The 16,038-nt window shown below is 49.2% G+C and overlaps 1 protein-coding gene across 7 annotated transcripts in view; it reads right to left on the reverse strand.

The window, feature by feature from the left end:
* The window catches only part of PRKN (parkin RBR E3 ubiquitin protein ligase), a 1,201,168-nt gene that overhangs the window by 22,401 nt on the left and 1,162,729 nt on the right, over positions 1 to 16,038 (reverse strand). The window lies entirely within an intron of this gene.

Here is a 16,038-nt window from a genome sequence, read left to right on the forward strand (position 1 = left end):
CCCAGGGACTGCAGCACGCCAGCCCTCCCTGTCCATCACCAAGTCCCGGAGCTCATTCAAACTCGTGTCCATAGAGTTGGTGATGCCATCCAACCATCTCATCCTCTGTCGTCCCCTTCTCCTCCTGCCCTCAATCTTTCCCAGCATCAGGGTCTTTTCAAATGAGCCAGTTCCTCGCATCAGGTGGCCAAAATGTTGGAGCTTCAGCATCAGCATCAGTCCTTCCAATGAATATTCAGGACTTATTTCCTTGTTGCTCAGTCGTGTCCAACTCTTTGCAACCCCACAGACTGTAGCCCACCAGTCTCCTCTGTCCATGGGATTTTCCAGGTAAGAATACTGGAGTGGGTTGCCATTTCCTACTCCATTCTCTCTCTCTCATGCCTGACCTTTTTTTTAGCATTCAGCCTTAAAAAACTCAAACCTCAAAGTTGTACCATTTTATAGTACAAGGCATAAAATACTTCCCATACATGCTCTTTCCATTATTTATAGCTCAGCAGGCCTTGCTGAGGGGCAGGGGAGGAGAACCCCTGGAAGAATGTGAGTGCCAGGCCTGGAAATCGGGGAACCCACAGCCGCTCTGAGCCCCAGCCCAGGGCCATTTCTGCTCCCCAGAGCCAACAAGTGAAGTGCGTGGGAGACGCACCGCAGAAGCTCGGGGTTGTCTGCAGCACCTGTGTTGCACGGGTCTGTCAAATGACGGTGCAGATGGACCACGCAGCTGCAGACGGACCACGCAGCTGCGTTTCAGGGGTTCTATCATCATCATTAGGTGTCATTAGGCGTCTGCTCATCTTGTAACCAAGCAGGACCCTGTGGGTATCCCTGCCAAGTTTCTGACTAACCTCCTTATCTGAATCTTTATTTCTTTTCTTGTTCAAACCTTTTTCTCCTCAAAATTAAGGAGTATCAAAGGAAAGGGGGGGATTGTAACCGAGCAGGACCCCAGGGGCCGTTTCTTAGACAGGCCCCCATATCCTCCACTCTAACTCCTCTCTGAAGTAGATAACAGTATCTGATGCAAGTTTCTTAAGTTGTTTCCCAGATGTGAAAGTGAAAGTCGCTCAGTTGTGTCCAACTCTTTGAGACCCCCATTGACTATACAGTCCATGGAATTCTCCAGGCCAGAATACTGGAGTGGGTAGGCTTTCCCTTCTCCAGGGGATCTTTCCAACCCAGGGATTGAACCCAGGTCTCCCGCATTGCAGGCGGATTCTTTCCCAGCTGATCTGTGTAGATGTGAGACGCCCCACCCAAGGGAAGAAGTTAACTATTTTTGGCGACTCTGAGCGCACAGCCCCGGGTCCCCTGGAGCCTGAGGACTGATGGTAACCCCTGCTCCTCACCCTGTTCTCTCGCCATCAGCCAGTCAGAGAACTGGGCATGAACTGATCACAGACCCCAGGCCCTCTCCTCCTTTTTTAAAAAAAAAGTGCTTTGCTGGAACCCTTCCGGGAGCTCGACCCGTCTCTGCTGGGCCAAGAGCCACCCGTCTCCTTGCACGCCGTGCCTGCAGGCTTAGTCGTGTCCTTTGCGACCCCATGGACTCCAGCCCACCAGGCTCCTTTGTCCATAGGATTTTCCAGGCCAGAATACTGGGGTGGGTTGCCATTTCCTTCTCCGGGGGATCTTCCTGAGCCAGGGATGGAACCCGCATCTCCCGTGTCTCCTGCACTGCAGGTGGATTCTTTACCCGCTAAGCCATCGGGGCAGGGCCCTGCAATAAACCGCTCCCTGCTCCCAGCTCCTGTTCGGCCTCACTGTGCGTTAGGCACACGGACTTGTGCTAACAGTCTGCCACCCTTTGCATCCAGAGTCAAGGACTTGAATGAAGTAGCACTGACAAAGCTGCTTTACGTAAACCAACAAGTGATTCAGGAGCTACGCTCCCAGAGAACTGTGGACCCAGACCTCCGGGAGTAATCTACCCCCACCTCCCACCCTGGTCTCTCAATTCCGGAGCTGTCGTTACGTGAACGGCAGTGGACGGCTGGGAGGAAAGCCCGCAGTGAGACGGCAAAGGGCACCCGTGAATCCAGCCTTCTGAGCTGTGGCTGTTCTCAGCTCCTTCTCCAGGGCAGGCACATCTCTCAGCTTCTGGTTATAGAGCTGGGGGTTGAAGTGCAGGGTCCTGAGATGATAAATCTAATCGGTGTCTTTTTCAGCCGAGCATCCCTCTGAGGTGGTCTACGCACCTCTTCCTTTACCCGCCGAGCACCTCTGCTGAGCTGCCCAGAGGGAACCCGTCATCCCTCCCTGAACACCTTGCTTCTGTCCATTGTTTCCATGTAAATTGACAACCATACCCGATACTGTGCCTCCACCAGGTAGAATCCGGTGGCTCGGGGTCAAAGGTGGGAGCAGGACTGGCCCCTCTTGCCGCAACTCCCAGGGACCCACCTGGGAATCTGTGCTCTGTCTGCGCAGCTCTGAGCCTCACAGGTACAGAGGCTCTGGTTTCCACAGGGGAAAAATGTTTCTACCACGAAATACATCACAAATTCTGTTAAACTTGGAGTGCTTCCCTGGCAGTCCAGTGGCTGAGACTTCCTGCTCCCCATGCAGGGGGCCAGGGTTCAATTTCCTGTCAAGGAACTAGATTCCACATGCCAAAACTAAGAGCCAGCGCGGTCAAATAAATACATTTTTTTAATAAAAGGGACTTTCCTGGCGGTCCAGTGGCTAAGACTCCTTACTCCCAATGCAGGGAGTGGTGTGGGTTCAATCCCTGGTCAGGGGACTAGATCTCATATGCTGCAATGGAAAGATCCTGCGTGCCGTAACTAAGATTTGATGCAGCCAAATAAAGAATTTTTTTTTTAAGAATTAGGGTTTAAAAAGAAAAAGGGCTCCCCTGGTGGCTCAGTGGTAAAGAATTAGCCTGCCAGTGCAGGAGACATAGGTTCAATCCCTGGTCTGGGAAGATCCCACGTGTCGCAGAGCAACCAAGCCCAAGTGCAGCAACTACTGAGCCTGTGCTCTGGAGCCTGGGAGCTGCAGCTCCTGAGCCCGGGACACATACGAAGAATTCTGTTCAACTTGAAGCTGTCTTTATGTTGCTCGCCCAGAGACTGGAGGGCAAGGGGAGGAGCTGCCACTCTGGCAGCATAACAGACTGTCAGGAAGGTTCACAGGAGGGAGGTAAGTGGGGTCTGCAGCTGGTCTGGAGGTGGCATCTGTTTCACCCACACTCACCCTCAGCCAGGCACTCTAGGTCATCCTTGATGGGTCCAAGCCCCTGGCCACCTGCCCTTCTAAAGCCACGGCTACTGAGCTTGACCATCTGTTCTCCAGGCTGGGCAGGAGGGCACCAACAGATGGCACGGTGAGTCGCCTAGGGACCCACCTGCTCCTCTTCCCTCCGTTATGGCTGCAGCCCTGCCTCTTCCTGATGGTCAGGGAGGATTTTTACTCTGTTTCATCCTTTACCCTTCCAATACGCCTCTGATTGGATGAATTCCACTGACTGGTCTTTGAGTTTGCTTTATCCTTTCTCCTGCTTGATCTAGTCTGCATTCGAAACTTTTGATCGCAAATTTCTGTTCAGTTACTGTATTCTCCAGCTCTGTGAATTCTGGTTGGTACTTTTTAATAGTTTCTCTTTGTTGAAATCATATATGCATTGCTTGTATATGCACCTTGTATCGTTCTACCGACCTCAGTGAACGTCTGCATGACTGTTACCCCAAGGGTGGATTGTAGTCGTGCTGAGACCCTGGCCAGAACAACTATTTCCCTGGCCACGAGGTGTGTTGGCCGCACAGCTCTCGATGACAGACTCCAACCAGGAACTGCCCTCAGCTGAAAGAAGTGGCTTCCTCCCCCGTGTCACGCTCCCTGCTGGGTAGGGGGTCCACAGACAAAGGCAGGTCTGTGCATGGGGGAGTGCATTCCTGCTGCCCGCCCTCCTTGATGCAGAGGGGATCTGAGGGCCCATCCTGGCTCCAGAGCTCCTCACAGGATGGGCTGAGCCCCCCACTGCAACTGAAGCCTCTTCCTTTGCCATCCTGCGGCTTTCACTCTGCACAGAGAGACCCCCAAGTGCACCCCCCGCCCCAAGCCTGCACTCACATCTCTAGGGGCTCAGCGCTTGCTTCCTGAAAACACAACATGGAATTTAGGCCTAACATTTCCTAATTGATTTTCTGTCTGGTGATACATCTACTGTTGTAAGTGAGGTGCTGAAATTCCCCGCTGTTATCATATGGTTATCTGTTTCTTCCTTCAGCTCCATAAATATTTGTTTTAAATATTTAGGTCCTCCTGTACGGAGTGAATAAATATTTACTGGTGTTAAAAAATACTTCCTAATGTTATATCTTCATGATGAACTATCTCTTTTATCATCAATATATTGTGGCCTTTAAACTTATAAAATGTTATATGTCAATATTTCATTTGGGCTTCCCTGGTGGGTCAGACTGTAAATAATCTGCCTGTAATGCAGGAGACCTGGGTTCAATCCCTGTGTTGGGAAGTTTCCCTGGAGTAGGGAATGGCTTACCCACTTCAGTATTCTTGCCTGGAGAATTCCATGGACAGAGGAGCCTGGTGGGCTACAGTCCATGGGGTCGCACAGAGTCGGACACGACTGAGCAACTAAGACTTTCACTTTTCATAATTCATGCATGGTCTATTTCATTAAATAGTGTGCCCCATAAATTTCTTATAGTATCTTTCTTCTGTTTCATCCTTTACCCTTCCAATACGCCTCTGATTGGATGAATTCCACTGACCGGTCTTTGAGTTTGCTTTATCCTTTCTCCTGCTTGATCTAGTCTGCATTCGAAACTTCCGATCGCAAATTTCTGTTCAGTTATTGTATTCTTCAGCTCTGTGATTTTTGGTTGGTGCTTTTTAATAGTTTCTCTTTGTTGAAACATATATGCACGTATATGCATTGCTTGTATATGCACCTTGTATACGCATTGTTCTACTGACCTCAGTGCACATCTGCATGACTGTTACCCTATCAGGAAAATCACTTATCTCCCTGAAAATAACATCTGTTTCTGGAGATTTACCTTGTTCTCTTGTTTGGAACATTTTCCTCTGTTTCTTTGTTTTTCTGACTCCGTGTGCGTTTCCGTGCCTTAGATGAAATAGACACAGCTCTCAGCTTTGACCGAACGGCCTAGTGCAGGGGCTGAATATTATCAACCAGACTGGCCTGGGCTACAGGTTGTCTCTCTGCCTTCTGTGATTGTCCAAGCCTCCTCCTTTGTTCTTAGTGGCTCCTGGCAGGTGAGCGTGTGCCAAGACCTGTCACTGTCCCAAAGGGGAGGATGGCACTCAGCCCAGTTGCACTTGGGCCGATTAGAAGTGGATTCTCAGGCAGCAGCTGGGAAAACATGTCATTAGGCCCCTTCCAGGGAGCACCTGCTCCCTCTCTGCTGGGTATGAGCGGGTGCTTGCAGGGCGTGGTGGCGGTGTTCCTATGCCCACTAAGAACTGTTTCTTTGGGACTTCCCAGGGGGTGCAGTGGATAAATAAGACTCCATCTGCCAATGCAAGGGACACGGGTTTGATCCCTGGTCCAGGAAGATGCCACATGCCAAGGAGCAACTAAGCCCTAGCACCACAACTACTGAGCCCGCATACTGCAACTACTGAAGCCCGTGTGCTCTAGAGCCCAGGCTCTGCAACAAGGGAAGCCACCGCAGGGGGAAGCCCGTGGACCACAGCTCGAGAGCAGCCCCCGCTCTCTGCAACTAGAGAAAACCCTCTCACCACACGGAAGATCCAGCGAAACCAAAAAAACCTAAATGACTGCGTCGTTGTTTGCTCCAGTCCTGCAGGACTCATGGATGCAAGCCCCTTTGGCTATTAGGGCCAGGTGACCCCGGGTGGGTGGGGTCACCTCAAGTGGAAGCTGCAAAAGCTGGGTGTGTGCAAACTCCTTTCTGCGAGATGCTGAGGCCTCGGTTCCATTATTGGAGCAGGCTGAGGGGAGAAAGGGGAGATGTGTCTGCCTGCTGCCCTGGCCTCTGGGAAGAGCTGCAGTCAGCCCCTGGAGGCCACTAAATTAGAAGCCTGGGCCCCAGGTGGCACTTTTAAAATACCCCTTTCAGGATGGAAGATAGGCATTTTTTTTTTTTTTTTTTGGGTCTGCTCCCAGCTCAGAATTGCTTCTTTGTTTGCTCCAGTCCCGCGGGACTCATGAGTGGAAGCCTCGTTGTCCATCAGAGCGGTATGCGATCCGTTCTGAGGGCAGCAGCCTTAACGGCCGCGGTGCAGACGTGTGCACGGGCTCCTTCCAGGCGGGCACTGTGACTCCTCGTGGACTGCAGAGAGAAGGCAGGGGAACTGTGCTCTAGCTTCCCTGGTCTTCGGGGGTCACAGCCTGCCCTGCTGCTGCTACTGCTGTTAAGTCGCTGCAGTCGTGTCTGACTCTGTGCGACCCCACAGACGGCAGCCCACCAGGCTCCCACATCCCTGGGATTCTCCAGGCAAGAATACTGGAGTGGGTTGCCATTTCCTTCTCCAATGCATGAAAGTGAAAAGTGAAAGTGAAGTTGCTCAGTCATGTCCGACTCTTAGCGATCCCATGGACTGCAGCCCACCAGGCTCCTCCGTCCATGGGATTTTCCAGGCAAGAGTACTGGAGTGGGGTGCCACTGCCTTCTGCCCGCCCTGAGTGTCTGCTAAACTCTGTCAAAGTAGGCAGATCACCTCTCTGACAGAAAGACCGTGAGGTTTTGCCTGCGCCCTCTGCACTAAGCCCTGTGGGGAGAGCCATGGCGAGTGCTGCGCATCTAGTTAAGAATCACTTCTTGGTTTGCTACAGTCTTGTGGGTCTCATGCACACAAGCTCTGTTGGTTTTTAGAGCTAGCTGCTTTGGGAGTCAGTCCCTCCAGTGGGAATCCTAACAGTTGGTGCACAAGATGTGGGGTCCAAACCCTTTGGTCCTTGGGGAGAAGCTGCATGTTGGGGGTTCCCTTGCAGTTCCAAGGGTCAACGCTGGGGTGGGGATGTTTTTTGCTGTGCTGCACGGATCATGCTCAGTCACTCAGTCGTATCTGGCTCTTTGTGACCCCGTGGACTGTAGCCTGCCAGGCTCCTCTGTTCCCACTCCAAGGGATCTTCCTGACCCAGGGACCCAGGGAGGGAACCCGTGTTTCCTGCGGCTCCTGTACTGGCAGGCGGGCTCTCACCTGGGGCACTGTATGGCATGCAAGATCAAACCTGTGCTCCTTGAAGTAGAAGTGCCAAGTCTTAGCCGCTGGATGGCCAGGGGGATCCTGGGGGGCGGGCTTTAGCGCCAGAGTGTGTCAGCCTTTCCTGCCTGCTTCCATGCGGGCATCTTCTCCTTTGTCTGGTGTGCACGAGTCACTCAGCTGGCCCCTGTATCGCTGTCACTGTACGGTGGATGGCTGTACAGTCAGCGCTGGTTCTATTATGTCTCAGGTTACTGCACTTCACAGGTATTCACTGTTCCAATCGCATTTGCTCACTTTGAGTTTTTGTGTCACATTTTGGTAATTCTTGTGATATTTCAAACCTTCCCATTATTATTATATGGGTTATGGTGATCTGTGACCAGTGACCCTTGATGTTACTATTGCAATTGTTCTGAGGCACCATGAATCATGCCCATATAAGACTTTGAACTTAGCTGAGAAATGTTGTGTGTGTTGTGACTGCCCTGGAGCCCGAGTTCCCCTGCCTTTCTCCCTCTTCTCAGGCCTCCTTATTCCCTGAGACACAACAGGATGGAAATTACGCCGATCAATAACCCTCAATGGTCTCTAAGAGAAAGGAAGAGTTGCAAGTCTCCGACTTTACATCAAAAGCTAGAAGTGACTAAGCTTAGTGAGGAAGCCATGTCCAAAGCCTCGACAGGCTGAAAGCCAGACCTCCTGCACCAAACTGTTAAGTTCTGAATGCAACGGGAAAGTTCTTGAAGGAAATTTAAAGTGCTACTCCAGTGAACACACAAACAATAAGAAAGTGAAAACAGCCTTACTGTGGATGTGGAGAAAGTTGTATGATCTGGAAAGAAGACCAAGCCAACCACAACACTGCCTTAAACCAAAGCCGGATCCAGAGCAGGGCTGTACTCAGTCTCTTCGGCCACGTTCGACTCTGTGGCCGCATGGACTGTAGTCCACAGGCTTCTCTGTCCACAGGATTTTCCTAGCAAGAACACTGGAGTGGGTTGCCATGCCCTCCTCCAGGGGCTCTTCCTGAACAAGGGATTGAACCTGTGTCTCCCATGTCTCCTGCGTTGCAGGCGATTCTTTACCAGTGAGCCACCGGGAAAGCCCTGAGCAAGGCTCTAACTCTCTTCAGTTCTATGAAGGCTGAGAGCAGTGAGGAAGCTACATAAGAAAGGTTTGAGGCCGGCAGAGGTTGGCTTATAAGGTTTAAGGAAAGACGTCACTTCCATAACATAAAAGTGCGGAGTGAAGCAGCAAAGGCTGATGTAGAAGCGGCAGCAAGTTATTGAGAAGATCTAGCTAATTCATGAAGGTGGTTACACTGAACAACAGAAGAAACAACGTTATCTTAGAAGAAGATGCCATCCAGCACTCTCATAGTTAGAGAGGAGAAGTCAATGCTTGGCTTCAAAGCTTCAAAGGACAGGCTTATCCTCTTGTTAGGGGTGAATGCAGCTGATGACTTCAGTTCAGTCGCTCAGTCGTGTCCGACTCTTTGCATACATGGACTGCAGCACGCCAGGCTTCCCTGTCCGTCACCAACTCCTGGAGCTTGCTCAGACTCATGTCCACAGAGTCAGTGATAAGTTGAAGCCAACACACATCTACCATCCCCCAAATCCCAGGGCCCTTAAGAATCATGCTCTGTCTACTCTGCATGTGCTCAATAAAAGCAGCAGCAAAGCCTGGATGAGAGCACCCCTGCTCACAACATGGTTTACTGAGTATTTCCAGCCCATGGTTGAGACCTACTGCTCAGGAAAAAGGGTTCCTTTCAAGGTGTTACTACTCACTGACAAGGCACCTGGTGACCACAGAGCCCTGATAGAGATGCACAATGAGACTCACGTTGTTTTCACGCCTGTTGAGACAACATCCGTTCTGCCGCCCAAGTGTCAGGGCCACTTCGACTTTCAAGTCTTATGATTTAAGAAACACACTTCATAAGGCTATACCTGCCATAGACAGTGATTCCTCTGGTTGATTTTGGCGAAGTAAACTGAATACCTCTGGAAAGGACTCAACATCTGAGATGCCACGAAGAACATTCATGATTCATGGGAAGAGGTCAAACTGTGAACATTCACGGGAGTTTGAAAGAAACTGATTCCAGTCCTCAAGGGTGATTTTGAGGAAGGAATGGCAGATGTGGTGGAAATGGTGAGAGAACTAGAATTGCAGTCTGAAGATGTGACTGAATTGCTGCAATCTCATGGTGAACTTTATGGATAAGGAGCTGCTTCTTGTGGATGAACAAGTAAGGTTGTTTCCTGAGATGGAATTGACTCCTGGGCCAGATGCTGTGACGATGGTTGAAACAACAACAAATAATTTAGAATATTAACTAAACTGGCTTCATAAAGCAGTGGCAGGATTTGAGAAGATTGACCTCAGTTGTGAAGGCAGTTCTACTGTGGGAGAAATGTTACAGAGACATTGTTCGTGAAAGGAAGAGTCAATCCATGTGGCAGATTTCATTGCTGTCTTATTTTGAGAGATTTCCATAGCCACCCCAACCTTCAGCAACCACCACCCTGATCAGTCAGCAGCCTCAACACTTGCTCCTTGGAAGGAAAGCTATGACAGACCTAGACAGCATTTTAAAAAACAAAGACATCACTCTGCCAATAAAGCTCCATGTAGTCAAAGCTAGGGTTTTTCCAGTGGTCATATATGGATATGAGAGTTGGACCATAAAGAAGGCTGAGCACCGAAGGATTGATGCTTTTGAACTGTGGTTGTTGGAGAAGACTCTTCAGAGTCCCTTGAACTTCAAGGAGATCCAACCAGTCCATTCTCTTAAAGGAGATCAGTCCTGAGTGTACTTTGGAAAGATTGATGTTGAAGCTGAAACTCCAATACTTTGGCCACCTGATGTGAAGAGTCGACTCATTGGAGAAAACCCTGCCTGATGCTGGGAAACATTGAGGGCAAGAGAAGAAGGGGGTGACAGAGGATGAGATGGTTGGATGGCATCATCGACTCAATGGACATGAGTTTCAGCAAACTCGGGGAGATAGTGAAGGACCAAGGAGCCTTGTGTGCTGCAGTTCATGGGGTTGAAAAAAGGCAGACCCAACTTAGTGAATGAACAATAGCTTCTTATTAAGGTATGTATTTTTGGAACACAATGATATTGTAATACTTAATAGAATACAATAGAGTGCAAACATAACTTTTATATGCACTGGGAAACAAAAGCATTTGTGAGACTTGCTTTACTGTGATATTGCCTTATTGCGATGGTCTGGAACTGAACCCGTATTATTATCTCTGAGGTGTGCCAGTGGGTTTTGTGTGGCCATGAGAAGCGGGGGGCTCAGGGGCTCCTGTGTCACCATCTTGGCCTCTGTCCCCTTCCCCATTCCTGTAGCATGCTTTCCCAGCCTCACAGTGGGGTTGGACACATGGGGATGAAAGTGGGGGGGTGTCATCATTCATTCACTAACATTTAATGGGTACTGCCTAAGCTGGACACTGGGGTTATAAAGACAAAACAGGTACAAATATTGCACCAAGAAAGCTCAGAATCTTAGGGAAGATCCAAGGAAACAGCATTTCAATGTGATGAAGGGATCACAGAGGTCTGTGTAGTAGTCTGAGAGCTTGGAGGAGGTCGTGGGCTGGGCACATGGCTTCATGGAGGAGGTAACACATGCTCTGGGTCTTGCAGGTCGAGTAGGAGCTTGGCAGGCAGGGGTGCACACTCCCATTAGACACAGTAGATTTATGCATCAGAGAGAGGGGTCGCTGTTCCCAGACTCCTTTGAGCAGGCGCAGCCAATGAAAATAATCTCCTCTGTGGCTTTGGAAAACACTGCTACAACTCTGGAAGTCTCAGTTTCCCTTCTTGTTGAAGAGGAGGAACGTTAACTGCTTAGAACCCCTGGGAGAACGAATCAATTTATGTGGTTTACAAGAGCAAGTGTTTACTTATTAGAAAGCCTCCAGGGGAACACATGGAGGAGAACACCCTGCTCGAGCAAGCAGCAGCAAATGGGGCTGGACTCTCATTAGCCCGAGAAGGATTGATCTTCTGTCACTGATTCCCCAGTCCCCCAGCAGTTTCGACTTCAAGTTTGTTCAATATTTTAAAACCAATTTAAAACCAATTTTTGAGTTGGTTTTTTTTTTTTTTAAATATTGCATTAATCAAAAAATGCATTAAGTGTAGGGTCAAATAGCTTAGTTGATGGGAAAAGCCTGATTGGGCCCCAGGAGACACAGGCTTGTCTGGTTGGATAATGTCATATCAAAGCCCAGAAACCGCTCAGCTTTCAAGAGAGAACAGTGGAGCATAGCCATGGATGGCTGAAAGGAAAAGCCTTACAAGTGAATTGAATGGAAAGGAAATTTGAAGAAGGCTAATGATGGTATTTTGTTGTATTAGCAACATTCAGACATGAGGATTCATCTGAAGCCTTCAGTCCCAGGAGGGGAGGCTGCGATGAGATTTTTATTGTCAGGTGTGTGGAGTGCCATCCTTTCAAAGGTTTCAGGTCAATGGGATTGCAGAGGTCACCCATTTGAAGATCACTGTGGTCTGAGAGAAATGAAGGAAACAGAAAATAAACTGGCTCTAGGAAAATAAAAACCCTTCATTCTCTTGCCAAATGGAATTGGCTCTTTCAGTTTGATGAAATAGATTGTTGGGTTCATCCTTCTCCGTGTCCAAGAGTAGTCCTGGGTGAAATGAGGAAACCGGAGACGTGCAGAATATACTGGTTATCCTGGGTTCTTTTCTCTTTCTGCCTTGCATATGGAAGGCTGAATCCTTTGTGGCTGGCTTTCAGCTGGGTGTGGCCAGGGGGAGATGTTAGCAAGAGCCCAGAGGATGGGTGGGAGAAGTCAAGGTGTGGTCGTCACTCCCCTCCAGCTTTGGGTCCACTCCTGGCAATGTAGCCTCCCCGCCCCCCAATTGTGTCTCTTTTCAGAGCTCCTCTGTGGTTCCAGCCCTTGAGGCGGGTCCCCGTGAAACACCCTTTCCGCCTCCTCTCCCTCAGGCCTGGGGCAGTCACGTCTCCCCCCAAAGCTGTACTCTCAGACTTTCCCCATCAATCTTGGTTCTTGCGACCCTTCCCCCCACTGCAGGTCACTGTGACCCTTCGATTACAGTCTCTTTATGTGTGCATCTGAGGAGGACCCTCAATGGGTCAGAGACTTAGGAAGAAATGGCAGCAAACCCCCCAAACTCCAGTTGCCTTCTGTTATCAGGCAGTCGTGGACCAGCAGAATTTTCCAGTTTGGTTGGGCCATTAGCTTCATTTTGAAATAAGAGAAATATGAGGCCTGGTTCAGTTGCCAGGGGCACCCGTCAGGAAGGAGGCTCACTTTAGAGCAGTCTTATTCCAGAGCTGTCTCTTCCTGAATCCTCTCTTGGATATCCCTGTCTAGGATTAAAGATTCCTTGTTGGAATTCCTATCATATTGACTGTGCAACCCTGTGGCATCTACTGTGTGTGTGCTCAGTTGCTAAGTCATGTCCGACCCTTTGCAACACCACGGACTGACTGTAGCCCACTAGGCTCCTCTGTCCATGGGGTTTTTCAGGCAGGAATACTGGAATGGGTTGCCATTTCCTCCTCCAGAGGACCTTCCTGACCCAGGACGGAATCCACATCTCCTATGTCTCCTGCATTGCAGGCAGATTTTTTTTTTTTTCTTTTTTTAACCACAGAGCCACCTGGGGAGCCTGTGACATCTAATAAAGTAACACAAACTCCATGAGAGCAGGCACTTTATCCCCGCAGACGAGAACAAAGCCTAACCTGTTAGAGGTGTTTAATACTATTGAAGAAATGAAAGAACCTCTTTTCCTTGTAGATGCCACTGTGGAAAGGGAACATTGCCTGAAATCAGGCCATCGCCACAGCAGTGGCCCCTCCCCCAAGGGGAGGTCAGACTGCAGAAAACCAGGAACCGCTCTGTGCCCTGGGTACTGGCCAAGGTAGTCAAGATGTACATCCAAGGGATAATTTCAGAGCCCAGACCCTTGCACCTTCCCACACAAAGAAAAGCACTAAAATCATTAACGTGAGAGGTCTGTTTTGTGTTATTAGCAGTAATCTTTGCTTCCCCAGTGGCTCAGTTGGTAAAGAATCTGCCTGCAGTGCAGGAGACCCGGCTTCGGGCTCGGGGTGGGGAAGATCCCCTGGAGAAGGAAATGGCAATCCACTCCAGTATCTTGCCTGGAGAATTCCATGGACAGAGGAGCCGGGGCAGGCTACAGTCGGTGGGATTGCAAAGAGTCGGACACGACTGAGTGATTAGCTTAACTTTGATGTTTGACTCTATTTTTTTTTCAGCACAAACTATTATCAGAAAAGAACAAAAACACAAACTCCTATTATTCTGCTCCTCCCTTACATCTTCAGAGTGGTTCTTCAGATCTGTCTGAGAGTCTGTCTCCTGGCTATAGTCCTCAGTAAGGTCCCTAGATAAAAACTTAATTCACAACTTTTAGGGTGTGCATTTTTCTTCAATTGACACCATCGTCATTCAACAAACACCTATTAGATGCCAGTGCACCAGGTACTGTCTTGAGCCTCAGGATGCATGGATGAACAGAAGTCTAGCTGGAGAGAACCTTGCTTCTGTACTTTGTCCATTTGGTGCCCTCTGCTGGAACGTTCTATGTCACCTTATTCCCCTGTCCTCTTGACAAGCTCTGACCCGCCCTTCATGACTTTCTTAGGGAAGTGCTATACAAAACTGGATTTGCTACATTTTGTTTTAGCATATTATCACCATTACCTATTTTCCCATAAGCCTCCCCTATAGCTCCCTGGTGAGCCTCTGAAGATAAATGTACTTCTCTGAATTTTTTCGGAGAATCTAGCAGGATGACTGTCCCGTAGAAATGCTGTTTAATACCTGCTAATAGATGGTGTCTGCAGACACAGGCCCCTTGATACTGACCATCTGTCCGTAAGGCCAGCTATAACTTTCTTTCTCCCATATTGTGGAGTTCCTTTCCTTTCTTTTAATTTGGGCTACCTTAACCACTGGGGCTTCCCTGTGGCTCGGTGGTAAACAACTCACCTGCCAATGCAGGAGACGTGGGTTCACTCCCTGGTCTGGGAAGATCCCCCAGGGAAGGAAACGGCTACCCACTCCAGTATTCCTGCCTGGAGAACTCCAGGGACAGAGGAGCCTGGCGGGCTACAGGCCATGGAGTCACAAATGAGTTGGACACGACTGAGATATTTATTAACAACAACAACCTTAGTGGTGTTGACCAAGGCTGGCTGGTTCCTCCTGAATGAAGGGGTTGATGGAGTGGGTCAGGCGCGGGCCAGCTTTGGGTTAAGCAGTGCTCTTCTTCACTTCACTGCTACTGTTGGGAGATAGACAGATGTTAGGGTATCCCTTCTCGGAAGGCCTTGTCCATGCTGTTATCAAATGAACAGAGGGGTATGAACTGATGGACAACACCCATTTCCAAGAGCATCAGCCTGTCTTCCAGTCTAGCCCTTCTGGTCCTGAGGCGGTGGTGGGGGTGGGTGGGGGTGGAGGGGGTCTCAGGGACACCATTATTCCTGACCTCTGGACCCAGTGAGCTTGCATTCGAATGCCCTGGAGCTAAATTAAGTCAACAGAAAGGGCGTGTGCTGCCTCTGCTGTAGAAACGGCCGCCCAGTCCTAAAGCTCCCAACATGGTCAGGCCAGCATAGTAGGAGCTGCTGAGAAGCCCTGAGCTCATGTACTGTGCTTCCTCAGTTACTTTAAATTGAGTAGAAACCTCCGCAGAATCTCATAGGGATTCACTTCTTTATGCTCTCATTTTAGAGCATTTTTTTTTTAAACAGGCTTTATTTTATTTTTTGTTTTTAGAATGTTAACATTCATTTCTTTTTGGCTGTGCTGTTTCTTTGCTGTGCGGGCTCCTTTCTAAGGTGTGATGCGAGGGTTTCTCACTGCAGGGGCTTCTCTTGTTGTGGAGCTGGGGCTTTAGGGTGCGTGGTTTCAGAAGTTGCAGTTTGCGGACTCAGGCTCAGTACCTGTGTACACAGACTTAGCTGCCCTGAGGCACGGGGATCTTCAAAGATCAGGGATTGAATCCGTGTCACCTGCATTGGCAGGTGGATTATCACTGAGCCACAGGGAAGCCCTTTAGAACATTCTGATATTTATCATTCTCAACTTTTGAAATTAAAATGTTCTGGAACTTCTATGCCTATTGATGAGGCTCCTGTCAATAGAATGACTAAAGGATTTATCTGGGTAGATTTCATGTTTATACCCCTCTTAATGTCTCTATCAGGAGAAAAAATAATGAGCAAATTCATCAAGTGTGTTGAAATTTTTACTCCTTTCTCCTAAGGTTTGGCCGATTATTGTTGTTGTTCAGTCACTAAGTCATGTCTGACTCTTTGTGACCCCATGGACGGCAGCTTCCCTGTCAAACTCATATCCATTGAGTCGGTTATGCCATCCCACCATCTCATCCTCTGTCGCCCACTTGTCTTCCCGCCCTCAAGCTTTCCCAGCATCAGGGTCTTTTCCAGTGAGTGATAATCAATAAATAAAAGAAAATATATTTGCATTTCCTTAAGCCTGATACAGCACTTCAGAGAGTCAGGCTCAGTAAACCCGTGCTTTACCTCATCAAGACTGAAATGAGGTGTAGCACAGCTTTTTGCAGGACGACACCCTCAGCAGGAAACCCCTTTTCTTGTCACTTTATAGAAGGAAATGGCAACCCACTCCAGTGTTCTTGCCTGGAGAATCCCAGGGATGGGGGAGCCTGGTGGGCTGCCGTCTATGGGGTCACACAGAGTCGGACACGACTGAAGCGACTTAGCAGCAGCAGCAGCAGCAAAGCTACAGTGTAACTCTTAAACCAGGTGCCCCTAAGCTCTGTTCATCCAGGGT

The sequence above is a fragment of the Bubalus kerabau genome, chromosome 9 (assembly GCF_029407905.1).
Source record: "Bubalus kerabau isolate K-KA32 ecotype Philippines breed swamp buffalo chromosome 9, PCC_UOA_SB_1v2, whole genome shotgun sequence".
NCBI classification, from domain to species: Eukaryota; Metazoa; Chordata; class Mammalia; order Artiodactyla; family Bovidae; genus Bubalus; species Bubalus kerabau.